This window comes from Lates calcarifer, linkage group LG7_1, assembly GCF_001640805.2.
Source record: "Lates calcarifer isolate ASB-BC8 linkage group LG7_1, TLL_Latcal_v3, whole genome shotgun sequence".
Taxonomy (NCBI): domain Eukaryota; kingdom Metazoa; phylum Chordata; class Actinopteri; family Centropomidae; genus Lates; species Lates calcarifer.
Window position 1 is genome coordinate 19882459 of NC_066839.1, and position 18167 is coordinate 19900625.

The window sequence follows — 18167 nt, forward strand, 5'->3', positions numbered from 1 at the left end:
TGAAAATGTGAATAACAAATAGTGGATGGAAGCCCAGCTTGTGTCTAATGAGGCAGTGAGTGTTATAAATGTGGGTGAGAGACAGTCCAACTTGACCATGACCAAACATAGCTTGATAGACTTGCATGATGTACACAGGAAATCAAAATAAGGGGACGGGTTTCTAACTTAGCAACTGAGTCAATTTTCAAAAAGTACCGCTGTCAATCAGCAGCAACAGAAATGAGAATCAGATATGAACATGAGTAACCTGAAGTTCATTTTCATTCCTGATACTCCACGTCTGTCGATTTCAGCCATTACTGGACTGATAGTGTAATCTGGTCCAGGGATTCTGGTGGTTCTGCTATCTCCATAGCTACCATTATTCTGTTGGCCCAATACTGGCCATGGAAAAGTCAGCAAAGCAGTAGCTATACTGGCTACAGGCTATGTTCCATATTCTCTCAATGCACAAAATAAATCGTAGCTGTAGCCATATATCTTCATATCTCTGCTCTACACCAAAATGATGTGCACTTATCGGTGAACAGAGGATGTGCCTCTAAAACAGGAACAATAACTCCACTCTCCTCCTCTAAGTCTTAAGTTCCAATACATAACCATTGTTCTTTTTCACACAGGTTTACCTATCTAATGGGGCTTTATAGTTTTACTGTGTGAGACCTGATTGCCACACCCCCCACCATGGTAAATCTTTCATAAGAGGTCATCTAAGATGGTTTGCTCTGCCGCTATTCAGGCTGCTAAGCAGAGAGTGAGGGGATGACCAACACCAGGCTCTGCTGTTTCTGTTAGCAAAGGGAAATTTCAATGGCACAGTAACACAGCAATGCAAAGAACCGACCCAATAAAGCCTAAATATATAATATATCATCTAGCATGCATGCACGCTATCTAGGTGCTAGGGATGGACCTGGTAAAAGATCAGCTGCTTCTAAATGGCTAAATCAATAGACGTGTGATGAAGGATAGCTGCACTGAGGCATCATGAATTGAAGAGCATATTACAGCACAGGCATATGAATGACATTTGTCCTTCATGTGGCCTTGTCATTCCAGCTGTCTCATCCTTTCCCCTGGTGAGTTATCTCCTTCATCTTGTCAAAGAAAGGTTCATAGTCATGCAACAACCCTGCCAATGTGTCAGGAGGCAGTGAGCTTGAAGTTGTGTCCTTCAATTTTTTGCCCCCTCTCTGGGTCTGCACTGTTCACCTTCACCTTTAGATCACAGTGGAAACCATCCATCCAGGCTCCCAACTCCTGTGACCCTGTAGGATGACTGACATATAGAAATGATGGCAGCTTAACTCAGGAATGTAAATTTGACATGTGATTGAGTGTGCACAATGAGTATGTAAGTATGGAGGATTGAGAATACATATCAATAGTTTTTTCATTTTCATTTCAATTTTCAAGCCTGCCTGTAAGGAGTTCTGCATTTGCACTGATCTAAAGTCTTGATTTTTCCTGATTCCGGATTTGGGTAAGAGGAATTGTTTTGAACAGATTAATGACGACAACTCAGTGTAGTTTTTGATTTTGTCATGACTGGATCAAAAACCATGACAGAAAACGGGAGGAGGGAGTTAAAGGAAAGAAATCATTCATTTATTTGAAACTAATACAAACAACTACAAATGTGAAAGTGTTATGAGGTGCTGCAGTCAGTAAGTGTTGCCATGTATCACTGAATGATATTCCTGTGGAGTGTTGGATGGTAAAAGGAACAGATGCGAGAATGGGGAGTGTGGATGGCACCCTAATGGACAAAATAGTAATACAGGTCCAGGAACACCAGGCCCAGGTGTTCCTAAGAAACTACAACCTGACCACACCCCCTGAGTGTTTCCAACATGAAAACACAAAAACAAAGACAGATCTTGCAGCCAAAAGAGGCAGCGTCGTCGCAAAGTAATGTAGAATGAGTCCAGTTGAATGATTCCAGCTGTTAACCCATATGCTCTGTTGTTTAGCGCTGTTGTAACATTAAACTGAAATAATGCTGTAAGTGGTGTTTGCTAGCTGACATTAGCGTAACTTGCTACTTGCTAAGTGTTATCTGTGAGTGTGATACTGTGTCCCCTTGATTAATGTTGGTTAGAATGATGGTAAAATTTGTTGTCACAAATGGAGGCATTAAGCTAACACCTAACAATATTGACTTAGCTGCTCACAACAACATTATGTGCCTACAACATTGACATATCATTAGTGAACAGTCGCCTATTTCCAGCAGATCCGGAGCCACATTAGCATCTGACTAACATTAGCATCTGATAAATGCTTTCTCTGTCCACTTCTGTCCTCTGTCTACAAAAGACAGAAGTAATTCATTTTATTTAGACCCTTATTTCATGGCAGGTGTTTAACACTGTAAAGCACAACACAAATTCAGTGTAAACAGTGATACATGTACAAACACGTTCAGCACCATAGCTATATTTGGCTCACTAAAAAAACAACCTCATTATTTATTGTTATTCATAAAGGAAGCTTAGCAGGGGGAGGGTGTGAAAGAGTGCTCCAAGTTTTTATTCTAATAGCTGTATAAGATACTACTTCTTTTGCCTGTCTGTGAAACTGTGCCATTGAAATAACCAATTTGGCTTGGTTCAGCGCACACAGTAATGGCTGCATTCTCCACTGATGGCATTGTGCTTTGATTGTGCTGTCAGCTTGTCGTTATTCCTTTTCATGAAACAAATGGCAATTTAATTTGCAGGATCGCTTATATGAGATTGGCTTGACATGCCTTCTTTTCTTCTCCTATCTTACCTTCTCCTCCATTTGTTCTATTCTCTGTGTGACTTAATTAGGATCGTTTGTATGAGCAAACAAAACTAGCACTTGCTCTTGTGCTGACATTGCTGTCACTTCAGCAGCATCTGTTTGTTCTCTTGGCATCTTTGAGCTCGCTAAATATAGACTGATGCTTTGAGGACACTATGAAGGTGCAGATGTCTCAAAGCATTTGATGCAGTGGTATTAGAGCTAATAGTAGATTTTCTCTTCTCTTCAGAGAGGTAATAAACACAACATATAGAGTTTATCAAAGAAGACACTTCTTTATTAGAAATTTAATGTACATGTCTCGCAAAGACAGAATTTGCATTATATTATAATATTTATATATATATATATATATATATTATATATATTTTCAGAGGCAGTCCAGATATCCTCTTTTGCCGTGTAAACCCTGCTGCCCCTCTCTGGTGGTGTGTATAAGCCCTTCTGCCCTGCGGTGAAGGCTTTAAAAACATGCTGCTTTCAGATGCGAGCACCTGCTGTCTATGAGGCCTGACGTGCCATGTTGAGGAGATGGATTTGGGTAATGGTCCAGCAACAGTCTGGGCATTAAGCTGTCACACAGAGGAACCCACAGAGAGAATGGGAAAGAGAGCAGGACCCAGGACTCCCACAGACCTTTGAATTGGAGAAAGAGGGTACTTTCCTCCATGTGCTTCTGGTGCTCATTTTATTGATGGCTGCTGATAAACATTCAAGTGAGATTGTCACAGGGTATGACTGAAAAAATGCCAGTGTGATTAATGGCATTTCACTGAGTGATGAGGAGATATTTTCTCATCGTTTTCTTCAGTATACAGCAGATTGGCAGTCACCAGCTTTAAAACATTTAAAATGTTCTCAGTCATCTTGAAAATGTCAATTTTGAAAGTATATAAAAAAACAATTGTCTTTATTAATTATTGCATATTTGTATTGATTTTTTTTCTGTAAAGTAAGATCAGCAGTGTTCTCTTTTGGATCAAAAACAAACTAAATAAGGCAGTGTTGTCAACGATTGTCAATGGAAAATAGCAAAATTCTCATGCTTTAAAAAGAAGTTAGTTATACCCGACTACTCCTGGGGCGTAGGCCACCATCAACACTCTCCAGATTTGAAGTCTCTTTGCCACATATTTAAGAGATTTTACCTTCACTATAATACAGCATTCAACTGTAAGACGACTGCCCTAGCAACTGTTGCTATGCTACCATACATAGTAAATCCAGTCATCTCTGTGTTTGAGTTGAACTGAATTCAACCTTACATTTTGTGTGATCCTCTGCAATTCTCTCAAAGCTTGTAACACACCACAGGCTGATGCTTTGAAAACACATAATAAGATATGGATCTAATCTGTGTGGGCTTGCTTGTGTGATTGATAGCATGGCATGATAAATCCATATATGCTGAGGACTTAGAAGAATTGAGAATCTCTTGATTTATAGTTAATATTTTATTTAATGTGTGCATGTTTTACTGGAGGCCAAAATCAGGACTAATAGATTTTGTATTTTTCCACTTTGGAAACTTTGTGTCTCTACAAAATGTACCAAATGCTTCCCTAATACCAGATTAAATATTGTAATAACTATTTTTCCTCTCTATAGCTGTAGCCCATATACTGAACCACTGCACTATGTGGACTCACTGTCAGTGGGATTGATTTTTAACTAAGCTATTAACCCATGATTGGTTGAAATTTGCCACACTGAATTCACTTTAATGTCTTTCATAGTTCAATGCATTATCTAATAAGGTATAACTGGAAATTGAAACCTTTGGTCAAAATTTAAACAAAACATGTTTATTCTGACACAATTAAAAGTACAATAAAAAAGTACTTCAGGATTCAGGATCCTCAGTTGTCTTCACACAAACTAAGTATGGAACTTCTGTATTGTAAACTTACAAAGACTTGACAGCCCACACATAATGTCAGTATAGTGAGTTGATTAGAGTTCTGTCACTAAACAACCAACAAAATCCCATATGAAAATGAATTCTTCTGGGACCAAAAAAGACACATTCATCAAAAAGTGTTGCAGTGCTAGTTTACAGTGCAAGTAAAGCCTAAAAGGCAAGGAATGGGAAAACATGCTACATGTGGATGCAACCATGGATAGTGAGATGAGGGGAATACAAAGACCTGCAGGAGTTCTTCAGAGTGAGGTGAACCTACAGGTGAACAGCGACTCTCCCTAAAACCGCATGAAGTGGGTTATAAAAATTGCAATAGTTTTGCATTTGCTCAATATATTTAGCTGGTTTTATTTGTATTAATACTGTAATGAAAATGACAGGAAGTGACTAAATGAATATTACACTTTGTAAGAGTCTGTCAACACCAACTGACCCAGACTGGAACAAACTGAACATCAAGCTTGTTCCAAGTCTTACTTGGTCTTAAATCGTATTTAATGTTGTCTTAACATTCACATGGCCCTGAATGAACTATTGTGATAAATCATGTAAAAACTGCACTCTCTTCCTCATATGTTAATAAATGCAGTCTGTGTCTGTGCTTGTTTATTTATTGTGGGTTTATTTAAGAGGAACACTGCACAGTAGCCAAAAAGCTAATACGCAAACTGAAACTTCTAAGCAATAACTAAAAGAGAATATTATTTTTAATAATAAATAAGAATTGTAGTATGTGTATTAATTAGAATAATAATTGACACCAGTATACTTCCTAGTTAGGTACTAATTAGAATATACAACACAAAAGTCAAGAGGGGACTTGTGACCCAAAAGACAAACCTTCAACTATTTAAGTTCGACCTACACAAACACACTAATGAGCCTCTGAGTGAGGCACTGACCCTCTGCCTGCCCTTGTTAAGTTCATCAATAGCCTTCGCTGCAAAACTGTAGTTCTGCTGGTTTCCAGAGGCAACTGTACAATGCAAAAATGTTAAGCCAGTCGAGAGCATGTGTGTTTCTGGGCCCATTTACAGATACTACACAGGTTGGATGGATGCTTAGCTGACTAGTCAGGTTTGTTAGCACATTTCCTATCAAGCAAACCGGTTGTTGACTGGCTATCTGCCTCCCTCTCAAGTTACAAGTGGTCTGTGGCTCACCAATCTTAAAACATCTTAAAACAGTTAAAACAAATGGAAAGGACTGTGTTTGTGCGTCTTTGCATGTTATTTTATATGCACATATGTGTGCATGTGTGGGCTTGCACAGTATATGCGACAGCACTTCGGGTCACCAGCTGAGTTTTTGCTTCACACAAAGGCCCGTTTCCCTCCACTGAACTGTGAAGTGCAGCAATTTATTTTTACTGGGGACTGATGACTCATGAATGGGTGTGAAGATAGCGGCAGGGCCATGATACATGGGCTTTCCCGTGCTCACCTTGGGGTCTCCTTTTCTGCTCCATATCATTACAAGAGCTCCTATATTATCACAGTGGGAAATGGAAAATACGGATTACAGAAGCTATTTTCCAGCCACCAAAACGAAATCTATTCAGTGTAAGCTGCTGCGCCACATGCATTCAATGTCCTTGTGTGATGTGGAAGTGTTGTTTTTGGTTTGTTTGAAACCCCTTTTTTCTGTGAGACTGTGGTGTTTTAGCTTCTATGGGTTTTTGTTCTGCTGCTATGATTTTAGAGCAGGAGACTTGTGGGACCAAGGCTGCAGAAACAAAAATCAATAGCTCTGCAAGCAACATTTTACCAGCGACAAGTGCATTCATCAAGTAAAAAACGGTCCTACTCAGCGAGTGAATCTCCCTGTATATTTCTTTTCAAAGCTGCAAATGTGTTATAAATGTAGCCTGTGCAAAGCCAGGAGAGGAGCAAGCTCCCTCTCTCTGTCACTGTTGTTAACTTTATGAAACCCTCAGGAGTCACTCTTACCTTTCAGTGGGTACAGATGTGCTTCAAACTGTTGTCATATGTGTCCTACTTTTGTGATGATGAAATGTAATGAGTGTTGGATGCTCTCTGGGGATGTGAGTTGCAGCAGAAACAGCGCCAACAGGCCTAATCTGCAATACAGACAGAGTATGTTTGCCAGTAGAGCTTCAATACTGATACAACAGATGTGAATGGTTATTCTGTTAATGCAGCCAGTATGGTAACAATGGATAAAAAAGTGCAATATTTGACAGAAATCACCAGTAGGTAATAACCTAAAGTGATCAAAATCAATACAGAGCAGGCAGAGAAACGTGGCCCTGCAAGCACGGCCACACTTCCAACCCCTGCCGGTCTGGTAACTGTCCATCTTTCAAGCTCTGCATCTCTAGGCTTTCTCATTAAGGTTATTTCCTTAGATTTGATAAAACTCTAATAGGACCACAGAAAATATTATACAACTGATTTCACAGCTAATATTCCCACTGACTAGTAAACTGAGCTTCATGTATAGAACACAACCCTATGGCTATACACAATATTAATATTGGACTGGAATCTGCAAAACCTTGGATTAGTTCAATCACACTTTTGGCTTTAGTTGGTCCATCACTTTGTTCCAGACTATCTCATCAACTACTGGATATCTTACTATGAAACCAAATACCTGCAAAACTACTGATATCCCATCATCCTCAGCTATATGATGTAGCAGACGCTAAACAAAGTAACAGTGAACGTAGTAAACATTATACCTGCTAAACATCAGATTGTCAGTGTTAACATGTACAGCCTCAGAGCTGTTGAGTTCTCACTGCTGGACTTTCCAAAATGATTCATTTGTAAAATGTCACCACAGTTGCACTAGTCTGTATTTTTATATAGTGTGTGATGCTAAAGGTATCACACCCACAGATAATTAACACTTAGCTCTATACTCCTTCAGCTCTACTGAGCGTTTAGCCTCTTGTAGCTCAGTGTTGGGGTTTTCTTGGCCACAAGCTCCACTCTCATTTTGTCCATAACAATTTACAACAAATGATGTAAGCTACCTGCTCAGCACTAAATTTTAAACAGAGAGAATTAGCATCTAACCGGTGAACATAGTGAAAGATTTAGCAGCTGAAGAACCAGATATTTTCCTCAGGATTTGAGGCCAAAATAGAGCTTTCAAAATAAAAAAAACATGGTGGTTATGATAAATAAATAATTACAAAGGTATGATTAAAGCAACTTAAACACTTTAGAAAGGTTAAAGAAAGATTGTGATGTAATTAAAATAATAATAATAATAATAATAATAATAATAATAATAATAATAATAATAATTATTATTATTATTATTATTATTATTATTTGACTATAACTACATTGGATGAGACATGGTCCCCACTCCTCTCGCCCTCTGCATCTCTACAGAGGATATTGCAATGAGGAATTAATCTCATTCATATTTTCTTTGAGAAAACACTACTGGTGCATTTCCACTTCCACAAAACAAATCACAGCTGTTAGCCAAGCCTTTGTTTACAGCTTCTTGATTGAAACTTGATAGATTTTTTTTCTTGATCTTTCTTCAACACTTTTTTTTTTAAAAGCAATTGGGCTCATTGCTCATTACACACAGTGTTACAATAAGTGAATGGGAAGGACATTAGAGGGAGGCAATTTGCTGAATGCGAGTTTGTGTTCTTGCGTGTCTTGAGCCCATTTGTTTGCATCCTCACACTAGAGCAGTAGCCTGGTGGCCCAGCTTTCTTCTACTGGGGGGGGGGTTGATCCTGTCAGCTGCTTTTTTGTCCTTGAATGGAAATTCTTTAAGTGCTTCTAAGCATAAGGCTGTCACCCATATGCCCTAAATGTAAATGCATATATGCTCCCATGCATTGTGCCCAGAAAGTTGCAGATGTCTGTTGTTCCTGGGTGTCATTTTTATTATGCTCAATGACTTTATTGCGGTCATGTGGAGCGTCAAGGGCAGTCATAATAAATGTTGAGGTTTTAGCATCACTACTCCCCGTGACTCGGCAGTGAATAATGATAAGGCTCTGTGTTGCATGTTTGATCCTGCCGCAATATGGCTGACCTTCAGATGAGGCCTGGCCACTGTGATTCATATAAGCAGCCACTCTGGTCTAAAGACCAATATAGAGATGTCCTGTAAAGGGCACTTTGAGAGTATATTTGTAAAGTGAGTTGACTCTTATAAGCTGAAAGCTCTGGTTTTAGTCCTTATTCAGAGAAAACACAATACATGTGGATGCAGACTTTTCCTTTGCTTTCAAGTCGTATTGTCTGATTTCACATATTTGATGGATTTTAAATGAGTTTTAATAAAGAGAGATTGTTAAGAGCATTGTACACATGTTCAACCTGTGAAGCATCTGATTGAAGAGACTGGGCTGTTAAAAACAAATGCAATTTGTTTTAAGATATACTAAAGATATACTTTGTATATACTAAGACATTTTTAAATAAGTGAAATGAAGACATAGCACAAACATGCACACAGTCTGAGGGAGCCTTTAATATAAAAGCATTTTTATCAGTTTCCTCTGAGACAAAGGAAACCAATAAAGATGTCATCTTGTATCAAGAGGGAACCAACTGAGTAACACTGGTATGTACAAAATGCAGAGCTTGTTAAATATGACATTAAGAGGAGGAAGATTTTGTGTATAATCTTCTATGTCTTTTATTAGAAGTGTTTTGATGAGAAATGTCAGCATAGTGAAGTAATATGACAAAAACTGATATAAATTGACATTAAATGTAAAGCAGTGTCTGGATACAGAACACCAAGACCAAAAGGAATTTTTTTGTTGTTTTTTTGTGCTCAGTGTGTGGTTTTAAAGTCAAGAGTGGATCCATCAAAAGCTTAATAAGATCAATAAATATGGTTCTCATGAGATTACCACTGCAGAGAAAGTATGAGAAGTAATACACACACACTTACATATGGCAGGCAACTCAACTACAAAGTATCTCAGCGTCTTTTGGCTCATTGTTTCGGTTGTTTTCTATATTCTGGATCTACTGGTAGGGAGTAAAAATCAAGAGGAATATTAACTTTGATTTGTTTTTATCTGAATATAGATTATTATGGAAATATTACTGTAATTTTTGTTCTCAGAATTTAAACCAACACTGGAATGAGAAGTCCTCAAAGTGCTCAGAAAAAATGGAAGTTCTACAGTCTGCAATATCCTGACTGCTACTAATGTATAAACTGCCGTTTATACGGGATCTAAACACCTTTGGGATATTTAAACAGAAATAAAATTTTCAGTTTCAATATTAACTGTGACCTCCTTCTATTCCTTCCGGCCACCGTCTCTTCTCTGTTGCAGAGTCACAGGAGCCGGTTCCAGCCACAGTTGAGATAAAACCCCAAACGATGGCCCACCATCTGTCCTTCTCTCATTAAAGTGGAGCATATGTTAATGCATCTACTCTGTAGCCTTCATGTGATGCTGCTAAGTCAAGGACAAAATTGAATTGCTCTGGGAGATTGTATCTTCCCATATGCTTGGCATTTCAGCTACATTATGACCCCCACATGCCTGTCTCTTCTCCATCTTCCTCCCCTTTTGCACTGAAATGTTACTGGGTAATTGAAAAAAAAAAAAAAAATTCTCCTCAACTCGTATTTCCTTATCATACTTACCTTTCTACTATCCATAATTACTCTAGGGTGAGCCACTCTCAGGACATTCTTATCCCTGATTTGCAGTGACACTGGTGGTTTGTTGGTCCCACTGTAGTTGGAGCAGAGTGGCATGGTTTCCCCTGGAGCATGGAGTAACTTTTTTTAAAGTGACAGTGTTGTCTCTCAGTCCAAGATAAAGCTCCGTCCTGCCAGCAAGCTATTAGAGAAAATACCTAAATGAATCAGTGAAAACTAGTATTTCAAGCAATCAGCACCGCTGCCAAGCTGAGTCAAGCTTTCAGTATGTGGGTCAAGCACCAGTACAGAGTACCATCAGCAGAGAATGAGAGTTCTGAGGGGAATAGAGGTCAAGGTAATCAAGCAAACACTGAGATCTTTTATCTAAGCATTCTCCCAAGATGTCCTGTCATGGTTCAAATAGAGTTACAAAATGAAAGCTAGGACGTTTATGGACAGAAATATGTGTAACTAGAAAGTGAATTTGAATTGATTTATGTCTGAATTTGATCTAATATTATTAATAATAGTAATGTTATTAATAGTTATAGTAGTAGTAATGTTATAATGGTAATAACAGTAGTAGCAATAAGACAACCAATAAGACTAATACATTTTAAATGTAACAACAGCAGTCGAGCAGGATCGTGGGAGCAGCAGGAGGCATGCCATCACAGATCAGACTCTACAGCTGCAGTAAGCAACAAGAGAAGAGGAGAGACGAAAAGCACAAACCTACAGGAGAGAATGATGAAGAAGCCTGCCCTCAGATTCACAGGCACAGAGATAGAAATGCATGTTTGGGTGTGTCTATGTCACTCACATAACCACATGCACACATCTGGTCCGAGGATTCAAACCATCAGTATTCCATTCACATTACTTCTCTAACTTCCAGGTGATCTTCAGTCTACCAATCAGTTTGGAAAAATACTGTCCAAACAGCCAGAAACAGAATGGCGATTTAATAGTCTGTTTTTGAAAGTGATTATTTGTTTTCCACCAACACGCTAATTTCCCTCCTTAAAGGATGTTAAAAAATGGAAAACACAGGAGAGGGAGGTGACAAAGCAATTAACCCCTTATTAAGCCCATCTGTGCAGGCTGCTCACATCATAAATCTCAGTGCTGAAATAATATTTTCTGACTGATGAAGTTCTCTCTGGGATATTGTAAACATTGGATTGTTGTGCTCTATAATCATAACAAGAATAAATACAGGAACTCTCAAAAATATTAATGAATTTATTCAGCAGACGTGTGTGTGCTGTTTTTGAAAAATTTGTGCATATTGGTCCTCAACGATATTTTGCAAGCAGATTTTAATTTCATACAACACAACTGAGATATCAGTGACAGCCTTTTTGAAATGACAGCTTTCAGTTTACAATAAATTCTAATTTACATTATGTGGATGTTGTGTGCACACTGTCCCCTTTCTTAGCAACTTCATCCACATTAGAGTGGTATTACAAGTCAACTCTCACATCTTTTTCACCCAAATTTTGTAACCCAATGCCACAGATAATCTCCAGATGCTACTATAACACAAAAGGTCCATCTTATACCTGTGAAACACAAGGGTCCTTGCTAGTTTCAGACTGACTATCCATAACCCATATGGGTTAAATAACAAATGCATTTATGCCAACCTGAGCACCCATGGGCATGTTGGTCTTAATATGAGGTGTGGTCAGATACAGGTCAGATTATTGGTGCATCGCTATCTACAGGCAGCAGAAAGTGACTGTAGGACTGACCAACAAAACCTGGTCTAAAGTCAATGGCGTAGTATTTCAGTGTTTTTATTTTACGGCGACATTATCAAGACAGTAATACGAGCCTACATTGACGTGTTTGTTACACACAGGGACACACAGCAGAGCACAGAAATATAAAACACACACAAAAAAAATTCTTGTCTTTGAGGACACATTACAGGACTTAAAGAGATGTGATGCTGAACTGCATGTGCAGATGAACCCAAATACGCCATACGAAGAGATATCAGCCAACAGGTACTGTGAACGGGCACTGCACCAGTACCAATGCTTAGTATTTTCATAATTACTGACAGTGCAATTGACCAATGTTGCAAATTTTCAGGAAGACCAGATTTGCAACCGGTTAATACAACAGACAAACAAACAAACCTTTGCAATCTGAAGAGGACTTTAAGAGAATGTGTCTCTGTAAAGGTCATGTGTGTAAGACACTGATGAACAATCTCATCTTGACAACAGGAGAAGATGTTGTGCATTATTTTGGCTGGCAAAAACAAATCACTTGTTTTGTTCCAGAGGGGAACAGAACATTTCCTTTTCAGGAAGCATTTGCAAAGGTTCCCGTCAGATTACACTGTATGTAGCTGCAGAGGCAAAAGCCAGGGAAGCATAAAGTCTATAAAGCGCTGCCTGTTGCTTGTGAAATTGAGAGTGCACAGTAACATTTGCAGTCAGTCTAGATGAACGTATCTGTACTTTCATCAACTCAGAACTTCTCTTATCTAAATTACTGGACAGAATTTTTTCCACTCCCATAGTGTAAATTGTACCCTTGGATAACACTGGGTTTCTATCAATAAAAACTCAACCTTGATTTATTTAATTTACTAATGTGTTTCCGTGATTATACAGATAAACTGATTACTTGGCCTCATGAACATGTTAAATTCACCAGCGAGAGAATGAATCTACTGAAACCTTTGAGTTTTATGTGAGATTGTTTTCAACTCCTTCAAATTGCCACAAGCCCCAAATGTCTTGAGAACATAACGAATTCCAAAGAAGGCAAATTAATTATCAAAGTGGCTTCACTTGAAGGTATTCTCTCACACTTAACTCCCCCTCTGATGAGGGGAAATCAGAGCCTGCGTCCGTTTAAGGACTGGAAGCTCTGGAGTCCTTTATGAGAGGTACTTCTGTCTGAGAGGCACAGAGAGCAGCACAGGGAGATACTGTACATAACTAAGTGGAGCTTGTGTGCATGTGTGTGTGTGTGTGTGTGTGTATCTGTCATAGGCTACTTTTGCAGACAAATTTCAGACTAAAGACCCATTCATTGGGAGCAGCTTGTCCAATTGGGACAAAAGCTGTAGTATGTCAGTGTTTATTGGAGTCTATGTCCACAACAATATGCTGACATACAGTAAGTGTGGTCAATACTTAAAATCTTGACATTAATGTAATTCGTCAGTTGATCAGTGTCAAAACATTCTGTTAATGATGACTATGATTCAGAGTAGGGTGAGTGAAAACTATCACTATGAGAATAATTTCAGCAATGTTTTTAATTCACAGTTTACACATTTTCTTCTCTTCTTCATAAAAACAGTTTACTGGTCCATTAGTTGCCTCTGTTTAGTTTTCCAGCCTCTGCCATTCACCTGACCATTAGCCACCTTTCTGCACAGACATTGTATCTTGTGCAATTCTGTGACCGGTTGAAAAATATTTTGGCCAGTTTATCAGCTTTAGGCAGATGAGTATTAACATTTAGCCATCACTGTTACAATTACAACTGTGCTTTTCCTGCTATGAAATGACAAAATGTCTGTTTACTGATACTCTTGTATGTAAACTAGGCTGTAGCCTTGGCTGAAACTAAATGTGTTTCGTAGTAAATTTTGCAAGGGACTGCTACCAAAATAACTGATATTAGTGAAAGAATTTCAAACACACTTATCATGGAAACAAAAGACAGTGTGTTACAAATATCAAAACTGACTACTTAGTCATTTTAATTGCATACAAAATAATAATGCATTTGTACAAAAATAAAACCTACTAAACTTGATCATGTTCCAGCATTTTCTAATCATCATAACTAGGACTTGCTTGTGCCCATGAATAGTGAGTTAATTTCACTGAAGTTATGCTCATATCTTGAATTTGAGCTTCTGGTAACTACCTAAAATTTTCTGGCTGAGTTTTGTGCCTTGTTTATATTTTCACCAGGTCAGCAGTAAAATGACCACAGACACAGCATTGTCCTCTGATTTTTCATTCAAACCCTACAGAGTGTAAATCTATGGCAGCCAGATGCTCATTGTTAACTATCTAATTTGTTTCAATATTACGCTTCTCACAATCTTATAAATAGTCCACTGTGTGTATCATACACTCATCATGCACTGCAGCCCCCTCACTGGTTATAAATCATGAATTCATGGTGAACATATGGAATAAAAACATCAAATGATTGCTCTATCTGACAAACATTTCATGAAACACACTGACATAATGCATGTGGGGCAACATATGTGCTTGGATGAAAATATAGGGTGGTTTGATGTAAGTAGGACTTCTGATGGCTTTGTGGATGTAGAAATACAGCTCTAATAGATTCAAATCCCATGAGCAATATGTAATCTCAGTTATTACAGAGCCGTACTGCTTGATGCTTTGTTAAAAAAATTCCTGTTAGAACTGGTATGGAAATACCTCCACACACACTGAACAACAAAAATTGCAAGTGTTCATCAAAGAGCATCCAATTGTGGGGGGAGAAAACTGTATAGGAGCCTAGGAGCTTTGCAATTCTCCAGGATCTTGTACACAGGGTGAGCCCTAAGGCTTGTCCTGATTAGATGAGAGGTTACATAAAAACTTCAGTGTGTGGAGACAAAGAGATCTCTTTTTGAGGACAAAGCTTGTATGAAATACAGTATAGTGGGAGCAGGTAGGCAGAACCAGAGGCTATTTAGCATGCAAACATTTGCTACATAAACACAATACCATTCTCATATGTATCTGTTCAATACGTAGGTGGAGCCAGCAGCCTTTTAGTTTAGCATAAAGACTGGAAACAGGAGGAGCAGCTAGCCCTAGCGGTTTTAGAGTAACAAAATCCACGTACCAGCACCTTGAAAAGTCATAAATTAGCTCATGTTATCCTGTTTCTTTTTGTGGCTGTTTCTTGGCTGGCCACATTGGCTGGCCCAGCAGTCTGTTAGAAGCAGATATACCTCTGTCTGTTGTCCTCAGGGTGCAGCAGAACTAATCGCTTTATTGGCTGCACCAGTGGATGTGTGTCTGCTCAGATGCAGAGCAAAGGGAAGCCAGATAAATGAAGTCCTGTCAGCTAGCTGCTGATATTAACACACACGCATTCCTTTGTGCCAACAGATGGGGAAAGGCAAGAGAGAGACAAAGAAAAACAGTGAGTGAGGAGGAGAGGGTGGATATGTTTTGTTGACGGAGAGGAAGATAGATGGCAACAAAGGCACTTACTCAGTTAGCATACTCCACATGTCCTACTCTTTACTTCACATCTCAAGTACCTAATAGCCAAAGCAGGCAAAGTAAACCCCACCTGAAGAATGGACTAACTGCCAGTGGGGAAAAAAAAATTTAGACGTGTGAATGTACTCTTCCTTGAGCAACATCACAACATTAAAACAGTAATTTAACAAAAATACTGTCCATTACACATCACATTATCAGTGGAGGTAAACTTTCCTCCGCCTGTCTCCCCTGTCCCCAGCAAGATGCCCAGTCCTAGTGTTTCTCATACAGGGACATCTCTGGCGAGAACTGAAAATGGCTGTCCACCAACGGTCTCCACCCAGCCTGACAGAACCAGGGAGGATCTCTCAAGAGGAATGTTAGAAAACACCCAAATCCAGGTGTGCAACGCTTTTTGCATTAAACCCAAAAAGTGCCAAAAAGGCCTCCACAAAGGGATCTTAAAAAAAAAAAAAAAATCTAAAAACACGCTGCTTTCATCTTGTCTTTATGGATTGAGCACAGATTGAGTCAAATTTTAATTTAAATCAACACGTAGTGTCAAGTGACCGGTTTCTGTAAACAACATAACAACAAAATGACCTTAGTGTCTCACCTGCCCTGCTCTGAGACTGACAGATGAAGGGAGGGAATCGAATTGTGGTGCGAAACCAGGAACAAATTTGTGAGTCAAATGTTAAAGTGATGTTTTTGGGGTGAAAACTAGTAATATAGGTTGTCGCAGAAAGCCACCTGCTGCTGATTGGCTGGAATGGCCCGGTCCAACCCACTTTATTTATATCGCACTGGAATTTTTTTCATCTCACATACAGAAGAGGCAGCTAGCGTACTATGAGGAGATATTCCCTGAATCTGAATAAAAGTGTTTTAGATAGATAATTGTTAACCATACCATTAATGGTCGTGAGCTATGAGTGGTGACTCAGAGAATGTAACAGAGGAAGTGAAGGAAATTATATGTCCAGGGTTCACTGTAAAACTACAGTGAGCTGGGGAATTGCAGCCAGGCCTGAGAACACGGTGAATGGTTGGATGGATTAAGATCACTGGACATGTTGGGAGCACATTTTGTTCTTTGGTACAGTGGGAATAATTTGGCCTATTATCAAAAATATTGTATATCTTTTGTACAATTACACTAAAACAAAATATAGTGCAAATATTAATATGTCCTATATTCATATGTGCCTCAACACAAGTTTGCGTTTTTGTGTTGAGGCAAACTCTAAACTGATGGGACTCGAATGGCAAATATGGGATGGGATGAGGTAAATGGACTGTACTTATATAGCACTTTTGTAGTCGTATCGACCACTCAAAGCGCTTTACACTACGCGTCACATTCACCCATTCATGAAATATCACACACACTCATAATATGAAGTTTAAAATTCTACATTGTGCTACATCCTTAACACAACAATGTTTTCTAAGCCTCCTCTCTAGCTTGGTTCCACATACAGACAGTCTAATCATGCTACTTTCATGTTTGTGCCAGGTAGTACAAGGAGACATGTGATGTGAATGCAAAGCTTTACACTGATAGCATATGCAAAATACAGCAAGGCCATGTTGTTGAGAGTTAAACTTCCTTCACTTACAGACTAAATATTTCAAATCTCGAAATGTTGATTTAAAGAACATACAGCCATGAGTTCTTGCTTGAAGTAAAGCACATCGAAATTCAATCATTACATGTCCCAAGATACACACCGCAAATGATCTTATCTGCATGCACACTTAATGAGAGCAATTTAAATGCATAGTTTAACCCCCCTGCATTGTCCACACAATATTCTGTATGTTCGCTCAGCTAACATGAGACAAACTCTGAGCTTCAGGAAAATCAATGGCAACTTTGATGAAAGTAAGGCCTGCTCTACTCCCTTTATCAGTACCATCTTATGCTGTTTGCTTTCTCTTTCTCTTCATCTTCTGTTTGCCTCCCTTCATCTCCCCATCTTCACTCTGTTGCTAAGGCCCTGCAAATGACAGGAATTAAATTATTGTCTTTTAATATCCTTGCTGTAAACAAAGCATTGTGCATTCCCCCACACCCACACTGCCAGTCAGTGCTATGATGGCATCCTGTCAGATTCTTGTACCTGCGCTTTTGAAAATTAAATATTCAGTTTTAAAAAAATGTGAGGTGTATTTTTATAACCCTTAAGTTAGTTGTGATTAGAACAACTTTATTGTCTGTCATAAGGAAACAGAAATTCCTCTTTGACACAGCTCAAGAGAGAGACAACAAACAAACAAACAAAAACAGCATCAGGTACCAGAATAAAAATTCACAGTTCATAATAATAGTAACACAAAAACAATCCATGTCAGGAGTCGCTCACAGGAAGTAGTGCCCCCATTCTGATTTATTTTATTTAAACAGGGACAGTGCACAATAAAATATTATCCTTATCTGGTGATAACCACCAGTTACTGGTGCTAAGGACAGTGCATTTTCATCCATTATCTCTAACGCTTATCCGTTAAGTGTCTTGGTGTGTCTGGAGCCTATCCCAGCTGTACACCCTGTACAGATCACCAGTCCATCACAGGGCCAACACATAGAGGCAACAACCTATTCACAC

At 38.8% G+C, this 18167-nt stretch overlaps 1 protein-coding gene and 1 long non-coding RNA gene across 2 annotated transcripts in view; one reads left to right on the forward strand and one right to left on the reverse strand.

Annotated features, from left to right (window-relative positions):
- slc5a6a (solute carrier family 5 member 6a) overlaps positions 1 to 18167 on the forward strand; it is a 558624-nt gene that overhangs the window by 301427 nt on the left and 239030 nt on the right. The gene's annotated exons all lie outside the window — the stretch shown is intronic.
- The window catches only part of LOC108901743 (uncharacterized), a 32870-nt gene continuing 31718 nt past the window's right edge, over positions 17016 to 18167 (reverse strand). The window contains exon 3 of the long non-coding RNA XR_001963951.1: positions 17016 to 17558. This is a non-coding gene — a long non-coding RNA (uncharacterized LOC108901743). The remainder of the gene's footprint in view (positions 17559 to 18167) is intronic.